The sequence below is a fragment of the Jaculus jaculus genome, chromosome 2 (assembly GCF_020740685.1).
Source record: "Jaculus jaculus isolate mJacJac1 chromosome 2, mJacJac1.mat.Y.cur, whole genome shotgun sequence".
In the NCBI taxonomy this organism is placed as follows: Eukaryota; Metazoa; Chordata; class Mammalia; order Rodentia; family Dipodidae; genus Jaculus; species Jaculus jaculus.
The window spans coordinates 163846097-163864981 of NC_059103.1; the positions used below are offsets into that span (position 1 = coordinate 163846097).

The 18885-nt window shown below is 40.9% G+C and overlaps 1 long non-coding RNA gene across 1 annotated transcript; it reads left to right on the forward strand.

The window, feature by feature from the left end:
- The first annotated feature begins 6094 nt into the window (after positions 1 to 6094).
- On the forward strand, positions 6095 to 18503 carry LOC123458511. The gene is made up of 4 exons (XR_006635699.1): positions 6095 to 6176; positions 6442 to 6634; positions 17433 to 17575; positions 18372 to 18503. It is a non-coding gene; the product is annotated as an uncharacterized LOC123458511 (long non-coding RNA).
- The last annotated feature ends 382 nt before the right edge of the window (positions 18504 to 18885 follow it).

Below are 18885 nucleotides of genomic sequence, written 5' to 3' on the forward strand. Positions count from 1 at the left end.
CTTCTGCACCACATAGTCAGGTAGTAATCACCAACCTCCACAGAGATTGGTCTCAATTCTGTTTTAGTCAGACTTTGCATGACTGTGACAAAATACCTGATATTACTAATGTAATGGAGGAATTGGTTTATTTTGGTTTCTGGGTTTCTTTCCACCATGATAAAGAGGATACAGCAGAGAAGTTCACATCATGGTAGCCAAAAAACCAGAAAAAATACCTACAATCATGAATTCACTCCTTCTTCCCTTTTTATTTCACCCAGCCTATGAGATGGTGCTACCCACATTCAGGATGGGTCTCCCCATCTCTCTGCCCTGCCTTAGTCTGCCATCACAGACATGCCCAGGGGTGTACTTTACTAATCTAGGTTTTCCTCGATTCAATGAGGTTGCATTCATTTCCATTACCCTCCCAGGCTGAAAAGGACAGAGAAGCTCCCTCCCTCCCCTCTATAGGGGTCACTTCTATGAAACCATTTGGATGCTGTGGTTACCCACTCTGCCTCCTGATCTTAATCCATACCTCCCTGGCCATAAAAGAAAGTTAAAATATGATCTATGATCCATCTGGCTTAATTGTAATGTTATACAATGTGTTTGAGGAATAACTAAAATCACTCATATCATAAATGCCATGGGAAAATGCTCCTACCATGTTAGGTAAAGGGTCAAAAGAACTCCACTTGACACACAGTGACATCATTTGTGGCAGGCAAGGTATTATCATTTGTTAATTAGTCCTTGCAGATGGTTTGGACTTTATCTAGATCATTCTCGGGGTTTTCAACAGCTTAATTATATAAGAATAAAAATGTTTTGTTCCCTATTTCCTTTCTTTCTAAATTGTGCAGCTCCCACTTACTCTTCTGACCTTAAATTCTGATCCTTAATTCGCGCGCCCTACATCTAAAAATAGAATCTCTAACAAGAGCCACTGTCAATAACACATTGAGCTCCAAAGGCTGCTAGACTGTTGTAGAGAAGCGAGGCCTTGTTAAGAGAGACTTTGATAATCCCTTTGTCCTTGTCTGTGAGTGGATGCATTACTTAACAGAGTCACCTGGTAATTAACACAGATCTGACCAATTAGGCTAACATTAGTGTCACCTGATGCTTACTCTGAAGTCTGGCTTTTCTGTTTAGTGCAAATTAAAGCCTACTAATTAAATAAATTTGAATGCCAATAGATAAAACATGGCAAGAATTGTCTCAAAAAATCACCATATTCAGTGGAGTTATTAATGCTTCCTTTCAAACTGACATGAACTCAAAAGAATGGGGAGGGCTTCTCATTTAGATACCTCTATGGTAAAAAACAACCTAAGCTAGAACATGCAGAAATATAGTGGAACTAAGCAGCCCACTGTATTCAAAGGACTCTAAATGCCAAGGTCATTCCTTAGGCAATGTAAGCACATTATAAACTAGACAGAGTTCAGAGGTATTCCGCCATTCCTTTTTCTATGCATTTATTTCACGTTTCTGGTGTTCTTAGGATCAGGATAGCAGGGAGGATCAAAGCACACACTGACACTGCCATGATGGACTACTTTTAATGTTTGGATTAAATTTTATTTGATGTATTTTAGGTTAGGCTAAGTTGAACAGACAAAGGGAATTTTTAATGTGAAGACACTTCTAACTTCTCCCTTATATTAATTTTTATAATATTAGAAATATAATCTAACTGGCTTCTCTATGGCCTACTAACTCCCTGCTGTAATTTTAGTGTCTTCTCCATTTCATCCATCATATTTATTACCAGCACATATTACCAACAGAATAACTTTTAAAATAAATTTAGGATTTCTTAAAATTGGCCCCAAATATTCCAGAATTTTTTTTCTATACTTTTATGTATAACTCAAGTTTCAGTCTTTCCCAGAATATGCCTTGAGCTTTCTTTCTGTTTTCTCTTTTAATTATGTTAGCCTATAACAGTAATATATAGTAATAATATCCACATCTAATGAGTCTTTACTATATTCACATAATTTCCTAATCACTTTACATACATTATCTCATTTTATCCTTGTAATAGCCTTAATAAAGTAGGTATTATAGTCCCCTTTTATAGATGTGACTTGGAGAAGCTAAGCCTGTGATTGCACCAGGTTAAGTGGTAGAAATATTCATCAAATTCAGGCCTCTGAATTATATGCTCATTCCCTTCACCAGTTCCTCCCTCACCTTACTCTATTCCAAATGTCCTCACCACCCACATACACATACACAAATGCACACACACATGCATGTGCACACATACACACACACACACACACACACACACACACACACACACACGAGAGCTCCATCCATTCTTCAAGACCCACCCCAAATAATCTCTTACCTCCTACCTCCTACATAAAGTCTTTCCCAATATATTCCCTTTCCCTTGTAGGTGCTCCTTGTCCTTCAGAATATTCCAGAATATTCCCTGCTTAAGAATCAGTATGCCCTTGAACTCCAGGTTTCAACAGATGGTGACCTCAAAGTATGGTCATATATTCTTTAATGTTAAAATGACTCTGAATGCTATCCAACAGGTCTTAAGAAGTGTATTTTTCTATAAGGATATTTAGACATATCATTTTTGGGAATACTTATGAAATATCACATGCTCCAACCTCTCTCCATGATCTCCCAACCTTGCTCACATTCTGAACTCTGTTATAACAGGATGCCCTTGGTGTCTCTTCTGAATGTTCTCCCTTCCTGTATTGATTTGTGTCAAGGCAAGACACTGGTCTACTTTGTTGACCCTCAACTCCTTCAAAAAAATGCCATCAGAATATTTGTTGAATGGTGGAAGGGGAGCTAACAGCAAAGAATACCACCGTGGCAGAGATTCATTCAGTAAAGTATCAGAGGAGGCAGACCAGGAGAGAAAATATACAGGATTCTGGGATCTCATTTATTAAGGAGGAATCTTCTGAGGTAGAGAACCTATTGAGATCAGAGAAAGTATGTGGCCTAATAATTTAGGACTGATAGTGGCTTTCTTGCCTTGATAAATAAACATCTGGCTAATGTGTGAGTTGTCCACATGAGAGGTCCATCATTCTGCTTGCCCAGCTGATCAAATTATTTTCCCAGATAAATTAATTTACAAGAATTTCCTGGAGTAAACAATTAAGTGTTTCATTCTGTTTTAATTTACTTTATTTATTTGTGTGAGAGAGAAAGGAAGAAGGCAGACACAGAGAATGGGCATGTCAGGGCCTTCAGCCGCAGCTGAAGCAGACACATGGGCCACCATGTGCATGTGGCTTATGTGAGCCTTGTGGAATTGAACCTGGGTCCTTTGGTTTTGCAGGCAAGGGCTTTAACCACTAAGCCATCTTTCTAGCTCATGTTTTTGTATTTTTAAATTATATTTATTTATTTATTTATTTGGAAGCAGAGAGAGAAACAGAAAGAATAGTCACAACAGGGCCTGTTGCCACTGAAAACAAACTCCAGATGCATGTGCCACTTTGTGCAATTGGCTTTACATAGGAACTGGAGCCTCAAACCCTATCGTTAGGCTTTGCAGGCAAGCACCTTAACTGCTGAGCCATTTGTCCAGCTCCTTGTTGTTTTTAATTTTTTATTTCTTTGCAAACAGAGAGAGAGAAAGAAAAGAAAGGCAGAGAGAGAGAGGAAGAATGGGTGCTCAAGGGTCTCTAGCTGCTAAAACTGAACTCTAGATGCATGTGCCTGCCACTTTGTTCATCTGGCTTTATGTGAGTAACTGGGAAATCAAACCTGGGTCATTAGGTTTTGCAGGCAAGCACCTTAATAACTAAGCCATCTCTCCAGCCCTGTTTTTCTTTTAACTTATTTTATTACTTATTTAATTGAGAGAGAAGCAGATAGAGAATGGGTGCTCCAGGGCCTTCAGCCACTGCAAATGAACTCCAGATGCATGTGCCACTTTGTGCAGCTGGCTTACATGTCTTACATTGGTGCTGGGGAATCAAATCTGGATCTTTTGGCTTTGAAGGAAAGCACCTTAACCACTAAACAATCTTTTCAGCCCGTGTGTGTGTGTGTGTGTGTGTGTGTGTGTGTGTGTACATTTAAAAACTGATTTGGTTAGCAATAATTTGAAGAATTTCCTAGAAATAATGTTGGCACAGGGTAGGTCATTTCTCAACTTCTTGCTACCTCCTAACTCACAATTCAGCTAAAGTATATAATAAGTCCTTGTTGAATTATTGTAGGATAAGAAGTACAATGCAGAGTTTCCTTTGTTGCTACTAAGATCAATTATTCTTGGAAATCACAAGCTCTAAAACCAACTCCAAATCACTGCTTAACTCCAAGAATAAAAGAAGAATAAGGAAAATGCAAGAAAAGAAATTGAGGTCAGGCAGACAAGGTAGCAGATCAAGAGAAAACTAAAGGGAAATCATCAAAGTTAGAGCACAGTCATGGCCATTAAGTTTGGTTCTCTCTTTTTTTTTTTTTTTCCTATTATTTACTTTCTTGCTGGTAATTATTTGATAGCATATTCTAAGTAAAGTCTGAAGGCTCTTAGTCATTAATGTGCCAAATCTCAACAGTCTAAGGGTTCTATTCAAATAGTCTCACCTACTCAATTAAAGGTGATTTCAGAATTCTAATTATAATTATGAGGCCATCCTCACACCACCTCTCACTCTCAGCCTCACTCGTGTACACAGCATAACGCTTTTGAAACAAACCAATGAAAACATTTTGCTGGGCATGGTGGTGCATGCCTTTAATACCAGCACTTGGTAGGCAGAAGCAGGTGGATCCTTGTGAGCTGGAGGCCAGCCTGTGACTACAGAGTGAGTTCCAGGTCAGCCTGAGCTAAAGTAAGACTCTACTTCAAAAACATCCCTAGTAACAGCCAACGTTTGCATTACTATTGGTAATACTTCTTCAGAGAGCAAATAATTTTAAGCTCCTCCTGTGTAACCCAATGCTTCAGAAATACAGTCTAACGATGATACTTTTTTTTTTTCATTTCTGGAAAATATGTTGACATATTAACTGTCCCTAAAAAGAGTTTAGAAGCATCTGTTAGTAGATGTTCTATTTTTCTCCCTAAATGGTCATCACTGAAGCTCAGGTTGAGTTTTTATTTCTATATCCCACTGACATACATATACGCACACACACACACACACACACACACACGCACGCACGCACGCACGCACACACACAGGGCAGACTAAAAATTCACTAAACCGAGACCCTCCCACAGAACACCAGACATTGCCCTTGGGCCTGTTCCTCCCAGCACCACCGTGGGGAGCGCAGGGGAGTCATTCCTACTCTCTTGAGGCCACCTAGTGAGAGACTCTCACAAGCCCTTCGGGCATTAACTGGGACAGAGCCTCAGGTTGCAGGGCATAATGAAGGCCACAGAAGTAATGGGAACATACTTACCACTGTCAAAACTAATCTGTTAATAGGAAAGTTCGTAGCAGGCCGCGGATAGCTCGTATCTGTGAGGAAACTGGTTTCCCATTTAGAGGGAAATGGAGCTGTTACTCTTAAGCGGAGAGGTGCCCGTAGTGTGGGTAATTGCGGGACGGCCCGGCTGACCTGGCAATGAGGTAGCGCGGCTAAATACCTGAGGGCGAGGCGGGCGCGCGCCGGGGACGGCAGCGGAGCCCCATCTGTCAGGCTGTAATGACTGCGCTATTTGGAGGCAGAAAGGTTTGTCTGGAGCAGCTGGTTTCTCTCCAAGTGACCTTTTAGCATTTCTGCCTTCGCCGTCTGACAGATGTGTCAACTCAATAATTTCAAAAGCCCCTGAGTAAATAACCAATTGTGAGCGAGGATGACCCAAAGCGACGACAAAATGGCCGCACACGCGGCACATTATGGAGCATAATGACGGGGGACGGAACGGGCAGCATTATCAGAAGAGGTGTGTGGGGGGGGGGGGACCCAACATTTCAGTCATTATTTTTTGGGCTAAATGGCTTCGGTCGTTCTTGAGGGGGGCGGGTGGGGGGAGGAAAGGGAAAAGCGGAAGGGCTTTGTGCGCGGCGGCGGCCTCCCGAGAGCCCGCCGAGCCCTGCGGGACTCCGGGGCGCCCGGCGCGGGAAACGCACTGGGCGCAGGCGCGCGGGCGGGCTGCGGGCCCAGCTAAGTGGCTTCGTGCGGCGCGGGGCTGCGCAGAGGCCACTGCAACCGGGGCGGTTACTACCAGCCAGGTAGGTGTGGCAGGGCCCGCTCAGGGAACCCCTGGCGCTGAAGCTGGGAGGCCAAAAGGACAGCGGGCATGGGTGCTAGGGATTCCTCCTGGTCTTATAAAGCACCCTTGAATGGAGCTAGGGCCTGGTTTCCCTCCCCTGGCTTTTGCTTTGTTTTGTTTTGCAGACAACGTTTTGCTCTGTAGCCCTGGTTAGCCTGCAACTTGCCCTGTAGACCAGGCTGGCCTGGAACCTTCAACAATCCTCCTCCTGCCTTTGCCTCAAGGACTGCTGAGGTCGCAAGGACTACACCACCACACCTGGCTTCACATCCCCCACCCCGGGCCTTTTAAGCCCTTAACAACTCTTCAGGAAAACACTATACCATCAGGCCAAGGTGAGAAGTGCTCTGCTCAGACACTGAGCTCTCTAAGGCACCTGTGACGGAGGGAAACACTTCTGGAATAGATTGCCAAGACGTGGGTACCACATGCTTTTTCAGTCCTCCATGAAAAATGTTAGAATTGGGCTGGTGAGACGGCTCAATGGTTAAAGTATTCTTCCTGCCACTCCCCCCCCCCCCACCCCAGTGAGGGCCTCAAGGAGCCTGAGACTCCCGAGTTTGAGACTTCAAAATCCACATAAGCAGCTGAACATGGCTATGCATGCCCTATAAACCCAATTTTTTTTTGGGGGGGGGACAAAGACCCAGGAATCACTGGGGCTAGTGCAAGGGGGGGGGGAGAGACAAGTTCCAGGGCTCACATTTGGACCTTTGTCATCTGGCGCTTATTGTCCCTCCAAATGACATTACCTAATCTGCTCACATCAAATGCATTTTCCTCCTTGACATCGTCACTGCTTACATATGCTGTGTCAGAGCAGTGTTCCTCTTCTATCTGCCTAATCCTATTGAAAACCGAGTCTTCTCCAGTTGTCCATGTTTCAATTTTCCCTATAATTTCCATGATTTATATTTCACTGTGCTCTCCCTCTAGCTCATAACCATATATCTTAGTACTTTAGAGCCTTACTTTGTTCTTTGCTGTGTACATGCCTTGTGTACTCACATAGAGTATCTTCTTGGAGAATAAAACATTTATATCTTAGTAGATTATATATATATCTTCCTTGGCCTAGCTCAGTACTGCTAGTAATTTATCTTTGATGGAGTGTTCAGCAGATTTTACCACCCAGTCCTCAACTCTCAGAGATTATGATTGAGTTGGTTTGATTATATTGTGTTATTAAAATTCCCAAATAGTTACAAATGTACCTACTGCACTGCCACCAGTTCAGAACGCCTGAGTAATTTTAATATAAAACAGCGATTGAGAACCAGAACACATACACAAACATACATACACATAGGACAGGAGGGGGAAAAGTGAGGGAAATAAAATAAAGTCATACTAAATGAACAGCTGTTGGTGTGTGGTAGTGCATGCATGGAATCCAAACATTCAGGGAGTTACAACTTCTAGGATATCCTGAGCTACATAGAAAGACACTGTCTCAAAAACCACAATAGTGACTGTCCATGATTGTACTCCCACCAGCAATGGATGAGGCTTCCTCTTTCCCCATACTCCCAGTATAATTTGTTGCTATTTGATTTTTTAATAATTGCCATTCTGACTAGAATAAGATGGATTCTCAAAGACATTTTAATTTATATTTCCCTGATGGCTAAAGATGTTGAACAACTCTTTAGATGTTTATTGGCCATTTGTATTTCTTCCTTTGAGAACTCTCTGATCAATTTCCTTTTTTGAGTGAGTTGCTTGATTTTTATGCTGTTTAGTTTTTGACTAGGTTTATTTGTTTTAATCCATACTGCTCTTGCTCTTGATTGGAGAATCTGCCTTCTTTAAAGAAAGCAATGAAAACTAGGGAGAACCAATATTCATCAATACAAGAAAAGATAGCTGAATCCCTAGATCAAGATGGCCTACCTCCATCCTATCCGCCAGGGCCCGTGAGACATCACTCAGGAAGTGACCATCTAAACGTGAGTGCTGCGCCCACTGCTACCTGACAACCAGCCCAGGGAGGTGACAGTAGATACTGAGGACACTCAGAACACCTCAAAGCAGAAATTCAGATATTCAGGGAGCTTACCACTAAAGTAGTCTGACAATTCATCTGCCAAGGCTTAAGGAACATTGCAAAAGAAGGGGCAGAAAGACTGTGAGAGCCACATGGTGGGAAGGAGTATCCTGTGGCATTGCCCCACCAACACCACAGAGACTGACTGATACATCCACAACCCCACAGGAAATAGTAATAACCCCACTAAGGAGGGCTTTCAGCAGTTTGGGGCCAGAGAGATTGGATATAAGAGTATGAGTTTACATGCAAATCAATGGGAGATTAGATTAAACGAGGAGGTTTAGCTGGGCCTGGTGGTGCACATCTTTGGTCCCATCATTCAGGAGCCATAGGTAAGATTACTATGAGTTTAAGGGCACCCTGAGATTACATAGTAAATTCCAGGTCAGCCTGGACTATAATAAGACTCTACCTCAAAAAACTCTGCCTGTTGAGAAACTGGCCAGGACTTAGTTAAAATAGATACTGCAAAAATTAATAATTTTTTCAATTAGAATATAACATGATAGAAATATGACCAGCTTTCAATAGGGTCATACAATAAAATTCATAATCAGTTTTTAAAAATAGTAAAATGACTAGTTGGTGGGAGGAGAGGGGTATAGGAAGGAGTAAGGAAACTATGAAAAGGACAGGTGGAGGCAAAGCAACTATGATCAGAATACATTTTGAAGGCTGTAGAGATTTTCCAGTGGTTAACATGCTTCTCTGAAAAGCCTAATGACCCCAGTTTGATTCCCCAGTACCCACATTAAGCCAGATACACAAAGTAATGCATATGTCTGGAGTTGGTGGTGGCTGGAGGCCCTGGTGTGCCCATTCTGGCCCTTCTCCACCCCTCTCTCCCAGGTACGGTGGCACACACCTTCAATCTCAGCACTTTGGAGGCTAAGACAGGAGGATTACTGTGAGTTAGAGGCCAGCCTGAAAATAAATAGTGAATTCCAGGTCAGCCTGGGCTATACCTTAAAAAGATTTTTTTTGAACATATATAAAAATTGTCAATAAAAAAATAGAAGAAACTAGCTGGGAAGAAAGGGTTTAGTGGAAGGGTCTTATGAGAAGGGGTAAAAGGCTGGTGAGAGGGGACTATGATCATAATATATTGTATACATGTATTAATGCTGTCAATAAAAAGTTTTGAAAATGGCTTAGTGGTTAATGCACTTGCCTGTGAAGGCTATGGACCCAGCTTCAATTCCTCAGTACCATGTGAGCCAGATGCACAGGTGGCACATGTATCTGCAGTTCGTTTGCAGTGGCTAGTAGCCCTGGCACACCCATTCTCTCTATTTGTCTCTTTCTGTCTCTCTTTTTCTCAAATTAATAAAAAATTTTTAAGTTAAACAAAACAACATGGGGACTAGGGACATAACCCAGTGGGTAAAAGGGCATCCCACACAACCATGAGGGTCTGAGGGAGACTGAGACCATTTGAGTTTGACTCCCAGAGCCCATGTACACAGCTGGGTGCCACACATACCTGTAACCCTATTCCTGTGGAGTACTGGTACTTGACAATTTTTGGTGCTACTGGTATGGGGGTGGGGGGAAGCCAGCTAACACCAGTATCTGTGAGGGCATCCTGAAAAATGCCTGAAATGGAGTGAGACTATGTTTCAAGGAAACCCAACAGATGAGCAAAAAGGAGGAACATCCAGGGTTCTCCTTTGGCCTCCTCTGGCCTCCCCACACATGCATACATGCATATCTGCATACACATGTGCATACACAACATACTACACACATGCACAGCCAAAAAATGGGGCTTAGGAGATGGCTTAGTGGATAAAGTGCTTGCTGTGCATGTGGAGTACTGAGTTCAGATCCTCTGAACCCTCATCAAGCCAGATTCTGTAGCACTAGTACACCTGTGGAAAGAAGGGAGGTGGAGACAAGAGAATCTTCCAGAAGCTCACAGCCAGCTAGCCTGGTGAAGAGAGCAGGGAAGAATGAAAAAGCCTGCCTCAACTAGGCAGAAGACAAGGACGTGCCGTGGAATGTTCTTCTCCATCCCCTATACCAGCTTACTCATGGAAGCCTGTGCTCACACGCATGAACACGCACATGAAAAACAAGGTAGACGCTGATAACTGAAATCTACCTTTGACGCTCTCACTCCAACCACGAGCATCACAAGGCCAGAGGATCATTCACATTTGTAGCAACACCCCCATCTGTCTGCGGTCTCACCAGTCTTAGGTAGTGGAGATGATGGCTATTTAGGTTGTGCTGCCACACTGACTTTGCTGGTAAAGTTGAGACCAACATTAGATGAGACCAAAATCAGAATGTTGAATTTTAAAACCATGTTTTTAATGAGACAAAAGAACAGACGAGCTAACCGTTTGACAAGGAAGAAAAGAACAATCGCTTTTTGGTTTGCTTCTATGTTCCTCTCACAAGAGTGAGATTACAACTGCAAAAGATAAAACACAAATCTTAGTAGGACGATAGCAAGAGAGCGTGTAGCAGCTTTAAAATGTGTTCAAGTCCAGATGCATTACATCTAAGACAATTAAAACAATTTGCAGCTGTTATTGCAGCTGCTCATGTCCTGGGAAAAAAAATCAGAGTGAATGGGAAAATTGCCAAAATATCAGAGCTAAGCAAATGCCTCAGATCTCTGAAAGGGAGGGTTAGGATCTAAAACCAGATGAGTTTGTCTTTCATACCTACATCTTTCTAAAATGTATCTAAAAGTCAACTGTTTGCATGCACTTAGAAATAGAGGCACTAACCATGAGCCAACATGAATGCACCAAAATAATTCATGACAAACTGTTTTTACATAGTTATTGTATTAAAAGAGTAGACAGAAATATGAAAAGAAAATTTCATTCACATGTCAGTAATAACCAATGACAAAAAGTAACCATTGTTTATGTCAGGATTCATGAACAGACTCCTTTTCACATAACCATGCAACTGTATCACAACCTTCTCAAGACACAAGTCTAAAGTTTAAAGTCCCTACTGTGCATGCCTTAATGTGCATAGAGACAAAATACCCAACTCGGCAGTCATTGCCTTCAAGGGATTTAAGCTTAGTGGGAGAGAGACAAAAGGTCACGGGGTCAGCCTTCACGGGACAACATGTGGGTCTAGCAGGCAATCATGAAAGGAAGCTCTCTGGCAGGGGCAAATATTGTAGGAAACAGACAGACAGGGTCTGGGGAGCAGCGGCAGGCATGGGGAACACCATAGGAAGCAGGAGGTAGGAGGCTTTAATTCACTATTCAGAGTTTTCAGAATTGATTATTGTTGTTGTTATTTTTTTTAATATTTGAGCCGGGTGTGGTGGTGCACACCTTTAATCCCAGTGCTTGGCAGGCAGAGATAGGAGGATCATAGTGAGTTCAAGGCCACCCTAAAACTACATAGTAAATTCCAGGTCAGCCTGGGCTAGAATGAAACCCTACCTCAAAACACCAAAATAGATATGTATGTATTTGAGAGACAGAGAGAGAGAGAAAGAGGCAGATAGAAAGAGAGAATGGGCATGCCAGGGTCTCTAGCCACTGCAAACAAACTCCAGACATATGCTCCCCCTTGTGCATGTGACTTACCTAGGTCCTGAGGAATCGAACCAGGGTCGTTAGGCTTCACAGGCAAATGCCTTAACTGATAAGACATTTCCTCCACCTGATCTTGCAGCATTTTCTTATAACTTCTGACACCTCCATTATGATAGCTATTGCAGCATATGTGACCAAAGATAGATGTCAAAGCTTTTTGGAAGAAATTTTCCTGAATAGTTTTTATATAGGTCTCCAAAGTTACTTTTCTTTTCTTTCTTTCTTTATTTTTGTTTGTTTGTCAGGTAGGGTCTTGTTCTGTACCCCAGCCTGACCTGGAATTATCTATGTAGTCTGAAGGCGGCCTTGAACTCACAGCAATCCACCTACCTCTGCCTCCTGATTTTAAAGGATTAAAGGCATGTGCCACCCACACCCAGCTGTTACTTTCATCCTTAATCATAACCATATCCCTCTACCATTATCTTCTCAAAAAAAAAAAAAAAAAAAAAAAGCTCTAAAAGTGGCCCTCGTTCACCACTGTCCAAGTTTAAGTATGGCCACTGACACCCTTCACATACTGGTCAGGTACAGCTGCACCTCACTAGCATAAGCCGAATCTGTGCCACCGGCTGAGTTGGCTTTGTCTAGAAAATTGTTGCACTAAAAGCTATTCACAAGTTTTGCTTTTGTCTTTGAGACCAACTTTCACATACCTATATCCTTGGGATTCCATTGTGCTATGAGCTTCAACCTTCAACTACTACTTTCATTTTTCTTTTTTTGACATTTATTTATTTGCAAGCAGAGAGATATAGACACACACAGAGAGAAAGTGAGACAGACAGAGAGAGAGGGAGAGAAAGAGAGGTAAAGAGAGAATAGGCACAGCAGGGCCTCCAGCCACTGCAAATGAGCTCCAGATATCTGTGCAACTTTGTGCACCTGGCTTTTATGTGGGTACTGGGAAACCGAACATGAGTCATTAGGTTTTTCAGGCAAGTGCCTTAACTGCTTAGCCATCTCTACTATTTTTAAAAGACTTATATGAATAAGTTCTATCCAGTCTGTTTCCTTACTTGCATTTCATGCTCTTCCAAGAAGGTTTGCTGAATAATGAATGCCACCAGGAATTTATCCTCTACTAAATTCTGTCAGGTTTGCCTAGCTAAAAACATCTCAAAACCGGCCCCAACTTACATTATAACACTCTTCTTATCATCACCATGACATTCTGAATCCCTTCCTGATCCTGGAGATCTTCATTCTCCAACTTGAACACATACATGTTGTTACTACAATTGTATTGAGAAAAATAAAATTTGGCATATTGTTAAAACAAAGAGTATGTCCTCAGTCCTTTTCCTTTTACTCTTCAAACTATTGCAATCTCTGTTTCTGCCATGCCTTCCACTAAACTACCTCTCGCAATGGCCATCCTCCTGGGTGAGAAACACAATGGTCATGTTCCAGCTCAATCATTACTTTATCTCCTGGCAGCACTTGTCATTGTTGACCATTCCCTTCGTTTTGAAATTTTGTTCTGCCTTAAGCTCCAAGATTTTCCCCATGACTGACCAACTCTCCTTTTTTGCTTTTCTTGTCTCTGTATACCAGACACTTAAAAAATAATCTTTACCAAGGTTTTACTTCCAGAGCTTTGCTTATCTCTGTCCTCAAGCACTCCCTTGAATAATCTCATCCTCACACAAACCTCTGCTAATGCTGCCCATGACACCTGGCCTCCGGCTCACATCTCTGCTTGTGTATGCTATCAGCTTAGAGCCTCACACTGACCCAAACTCACCTCACTGTTTCCCTTGTCCTCAGCGCCTCAAAAAAATGAGAGGAAAAAGTTCTGTTATTAACCTGAATTATCTAATTTTCTTATTTCCTTTTCCTACCTCTATTTTGATTTTGACAATGTGTAAAATGAAAAGGAATAGAATATTAAGTACATATTTGGCAAGTACAAACCAAAAACTCTTCAAATTGTGATCAAAAAATAAAGTTAGGGCACTGAAGAAATGGCTTAGCAGTTAAGGCACTTGCCTATGAAGCCTAAGGACCCATGTCCAACTCTCCAGGTCCCATATAAGCCAGATACACAAATGACACAACAGTGCAAGCTCACACATGTGCACAAGGTAGCACGTGCATCTGGAGTTTGATTGCATTGGAGACCCTGGTGCACCAATTCTCTCTCTCTCTCTCTCTCTCTCACATTAAAAAAAAAAAAAAAAGCCAGTGTGTTGAGCTTGCCTCTAAATAAATCAACTTAGGGGCTGGAGAAATGGTTCATCTGTTAAGGCACCTGCCTGCAAAGCCTGATGTCCCAGGTTCAGTTCCCAAGTACCCACATAAAGCCAGATTCTCCAAGTGGTACATGTATCTGGAGTTCATTTGCACTGGCAAGAGACCATGGCATTCCCATTTTCTCTCTTGTTTTGTTTTTTTTTTTTCTCTCTCTCTTTCTCTCCTCTTGAAAATAAATAAAAATACTTTTTAAAAAATGAAGTTAGGGCCTGGAGAGATTGCTTAATGATTAAGGCTCTTGCCTGCGAAGCCTACGAGCTCATGTTCAACTTTCCAGGTCCCACATAAGCCAAATACACAGAGTGACACAAATTTGCCAGCCCTGGTGTACCAATTCTTTCTCACACTCTCCTCCCTCCCCCATTCTCATTCTCTCACATAAAAAAGAAGGCCAGTCTGTTTGGCTTCCCTCAAAAAACAAAAATCAAGTTAGGTTTCTATATGTTCCTACACTTATTTTAAAAGTAAAAAGCATGGGTAGTCTAATTACCCTAATCCTATCATTACAGAACATATACATATATTGAAATATCACACTGTATCCCAGACTTATGCATAATAATGTGCCCACTAAAAATAAGACAATTTTTTAATTAAATAAAATTGTAAGGATATTTCTAATTATGAGCAGTTACTACTCTGTAATTGTATTTTTTCAATAAGAAAAAACTCAATTCTGAATTGAAACAAGCACAGAAAATTCTGGAAATTCACATATCCTGTTTAGCAAGTCTTCACTGAGAAACCCACTAACATTTTCTTTATGTCTGGACAAGTTACATGATGAACAGTATAAGTTATTCTATTTCCAAAAGATCTTTATAATTGTCTGGTTGTTTGGTCCATAAACACAGGTGATTTTGCCATTGGAGACCCTCTTGTTCCTTTAATGAGTGAGGCTAAAGTCTTCACTGAGAAGGTCAGTCTTTTCTCTGAGGTGAGTCTGCAGATGCAGGCTGCCACCACTAAAAATGAAGTCATAAAATAGAAATCCCCAAGCAAGACTGCATAAGCTAAAGTATCACGTACCCCAGCATATGTGCAGAGCACAAGCCTATGATTTCACACCTGGTGCTATGCCCATGGAAACTCTGGAAGCGTCATTTCACCAAGCAGGATTATTGGTTGGCATACAGTAAATTTGCCTGAAATCCTAACAGCTTTCCTGTATAAAATATCCACCCACCTCACACTTCTTTTATGTGAAATCTTAAAATAGCAAATGTGATTACCTTCATTGTTTTCCAAGAACGCTGTTAGCTTCTACTGTATAAGAACTACAGTGCATCTATCTCCATTAACATTGTCACATGGGTTTTATAAAATCATATTACAAAATGTGGGTCAGTGATCACTGAGTCATGTAATTTGTCAAGACAATACCCAGATGCACTGTTTGACATTCTCTTTTCAGGGATACAATCTACTGGTATAAACAACTCCATGATGCCTTCTATTCTTCAGAAGCAAAGGCCATTTATGACTGGGGAAAAAAATCAATATCCAGAATTCCACCATCAAATATTTAATGTCCTGATGTTTTATAAGATAATATATCAGTGAAAGCTGACAGGATATCTCTCTTTGATAATACATAATTTCTTCAGCCTGACCCTCTAATCATGTCTTCCAATCAGACTTGTAGTACTATAAAGGACTTGTGCCTTAGCCTGAACCCTTGATCTTACTACAATGACACCCCTGAAGTGTTTTTAACTTACCCAGCTGATGGTGTTGAAATCTGGAACTAAAACTTCCCTGCTGACAAATTGACTAAAATATTAAGTAGGGCACTGAGGGGCAAGTTCTTGAAGCTCTCTTGTTCCTGGCTCTTCCCATATTCTCTCTGCTTCTTTTCTGCTTTGAGGAAAGGAAGTTCCTCCACCACAAAATTCTGCCATTATGATGTTCAATCCAAGTACATGAAGTCAACTGTGAATAGACTTAACACTCTGAAGCCATAAACCTAAAATAAATTTGACACCCCCCTTAAGTTGTTTCTGACAGATATTTTGTCATGCTAATGAGAAAGCTAACACAAACTTTAAATTTAACACGTTGTTATATCTTTTAGTCCATGTATAAAATAATAATTTATTTCCTAGTATCTTCATTGCATTTTATGAAATTTGCATGTTTTGTACCTGCTCTATGCTATATTAGGCACCAAAACAGACACTAGAAATAGCTATCTTCTGCCCTTATATCAACTAAAGCAAGGATCTCAAGAATGAGGAAAATAAGACAAATTCTCTCTCCTTTCCTGTATATATCTTATAGTTTATTTTTTTGATGTCCTCTGCATTCACCACTTTGACAGGTTCCTATTGCATCTGTAAAGCTTAACAAATTTGTAAATAATATCACCTTCTACATATCACTTGAACCAAAATCCTAAGCTGTCTAAAAAGGCATTTTTATTCAATTACTTAAAACATCCTATGCATTATATTTTCTTGAATCTCTCTTAAAACAATACTTTCCTCTATCCAGACACTTCCCTGGTTTAGGTTCAATCATTTCTTACTGATACTGTTGTCATGCAATCCCAGCATCTTACAAAGACTGTTTTAATACCCAACTCAGTCTATTTCTTCATTTTCTGTGACTCTTATCGCTCAGGGGAAGAAGCCTAACATACAACATATATTGTGATCTTGCTCCCACCAACTTAATTCATTTATTGATCTTTTCAACTTTACAACACACTCTGAGCTCCACACTAACAACTCCAATTGTGTCTTACTCATATGTCTTTGTGGATATTGAAATTTTTGAATATGTGTCTTCCATCATAAATGGACTGAATCTCTCCTATTATTTATTCTCAATGCTAAACAAAGCTTCTGGAATATAGAAGGCATTCAATAACCAATAATGATTATTATTAAATGAAACATCAGCCTTTACAGAACTCCCAAGTCTCAAAGTTCACTTCACATATATTTAAACCATGACTCTCCATTGTATTTCTTTTATCCACTTTAATATTATTAGAGGCAATTTATGCCTCCAAGCTATATATGGCACTAAATAAATAGCAGGCAGAGAAAGAATCCAAAGACAGAGCTTTGGTCAGTACATACTCAGATATAGCTTTTCATTTGGAGAAGAATGAAATGTACATAAAAACACAATGAAGCTGGGAGAGTGCATATTTGAGTTGATGTCAACACAATCCACTTTCATCTGCCACAGCTTTCATCATCATTTGTCTTGTTTCTTTAATGTCTTCTAACCATCCTTCTTTGCCATATTTGTAGAGTCCATAGATAATGCACAAAACCTCTTTTCAGCAACTAGTCTAAATGTTCTTCTCACCAAATTATAGGTGACTAAGGACAACCTCTAGCATTTAACCTACCTTGTCTCTCCATGACAATGACTTCAACTATGATTGAAATCAGTAGAACTTCTGCAACTTATGCCAACAGCTCTTGATCTACACCAGGAGGTTCTGGTAGTATGTACATGGTAAGTTTGACACGATAAAATTGCCATTATGAAACAAGGTCTACATTGATTCTGTCATGGTTTAAACAAGAAGGCTCTATGCTTTGCATGCTGGGAGTCATGCCCTGCAGTATGCAGTTATGTAGTGTAATTAAATTCTTTGAGCATAATCAAGAAGTGTAGGTTCTAAATAGTTTAAAGCTGGTCATCTAAACAAGATATACAAACCCTTGTTTTTACCTTTTTATAATTACTCTGAATTAGATTGCTGTCCAACACCAGCCTAAAGAATGTAAATTGTTTTCCAAGATATTTTGATGTCCTGCATGAGGACTTGTAATTTAGGGGATTTATACAAACAATCAGAAGCTCAACAAGGGAGTCTGAGCAGAATGTGTGTACTTGGCAGACAGCCATCAGTGGTAAGATCTGTCTCCTAGGCTGACCTCCGTGTTTGGATCCTCTTAAGATACCCAGCATGCAGAGTCTCTGGTGGACCTCCAACCAACAGTGCAATCAGCCAGGACAGTGAATATTCTAGCAAGGGCTACAGTAAATCATTCATGTGCCTGCCTCCATGGGAATATTACCAAAAAATACTTTCTCTTTCAAGTTTAAGGCGATATTGTGTTGTTGACAGCTAAAGCCTCCTTATCTTTAATCTCTGGATAGTGTCTGCTGTCACCCCAACCACAAAGCAGGCAGTTTTATTTCTATATTGTTTGTCATACTTGTTGAATTGCTAATCTTTCAACCTAAATTCAGACCAAAAGGAAAAGTTCTATTTGTTTGTTATTTTCTCTTTTATCAAATGTAGGAAAATGAAGATCCACAAATAAGGAGGCAAATGAAGAAAAAATAAAGTAATAATACTTGTCTGACAAATGTAGACCCTTCAAGAGATGCACTTGATGACTTGCAGATGAGATAAACAATGAACTTCATGCCCTCAGAAATGGGCCAGAGATGCTCACAAGCTTCGTCCCATTTGAAGCCTCTTGCTAAGACATCACAGGGAGGGGCTGCAGAGTGTGAGGTGCTTTTCTTCAACAGAAATGTCCTCCAGAAGGCATTCTGCTTCTACCTTTCCACCTCTTCTACCTTGGAGCTGTGCTCATCCCTTTGAAGCTGAGGTGTGTATGTGTGTGTGTGTGTGTGTGTGTGTGTGTGTGTGTCTTTCTCTCCAAATCCAAACATATGTTCGGGATATATAAATGCTTCTTGGTAAAATCCCTTCAGCCCAATGGAGCAGGCTCTGTCCTAGCTAGCCCTCATTGTGCTGGAAAGTGCTATGGGAACTGCTTGGGTATAATGGTCACCAAGCATGAACA